The sequence below is a fragment of the Arachis duranensis genome, chromosome 2 (genome assembly GCF_000817695.3).
Source record: "Arachis duranensis cultivar V14167 chromosome 2, aradu.V14167.gnm2.J7QH, whole genome shotgun sequence".
Classification (NCBI taxonomy): domain Eukaryota; kingdom Viridiplantae; phylum Streptophyta; class Magnoliopsida; order Fabales; family Fabaceae; genus Arachis; species Arachis duranensis.
The window spans coordinates 30220097-30220694 of record NC_029773.3 but is presented as its reverse complement, the minus strand read 5'-3'; positions in this window follow the sequence as shown (position 1 = coordinate 30220694).

The window sequence follows — 598 nt, the reverse complement described above, 5'->3', positions numbered from 1 at the left end:
TGGACTTTACTATGAGTTTGTGTATTTTTCTGTAATTTCAGGTAATTTCTGGCTGAAATTGAGGGACTTGAGCAAAACTCTGAAAAAGGCTGACAAAAGGACTGCTGATGCTGTTGGAATCTGACCTCCCTACACTCAAAATGGATTTTCTGGAGCTATAGAACTTCAAATGGCACGCTCTCAACGGCGTTGGAAATTAGACATCCAGAGCTTTCCAGCAATATATAATAGTCCATACTTTATTCGGGAATTGACGACGTAAAGTGGCGCTCAACGCCAAGTACATGCTGCTGTCTGGAGTCAAACGCCAGAAACACGTCACGACCCGGAGTTGAATGCCAGAAACACGCTATAACTCGGCGTTCAACTCCAAAAGAAGCCTTAGCTCGTGGATAGATCAAGCTCAGCCCAAGCACACACCAAGTGGGCCCCGGAAGTGGATTTATGCATCAATTACTTACTCTTGTAAACCCTAGTAGCTAGTTTATTATAAATAGAACTTTTTACTAGTGTATTAGACATCTTGGGACGACTAGTTCTCAGATCATGGGGGCTGGCCATTCGGCCATGCCTGAACCTTTCACTTATGTATTTTCAA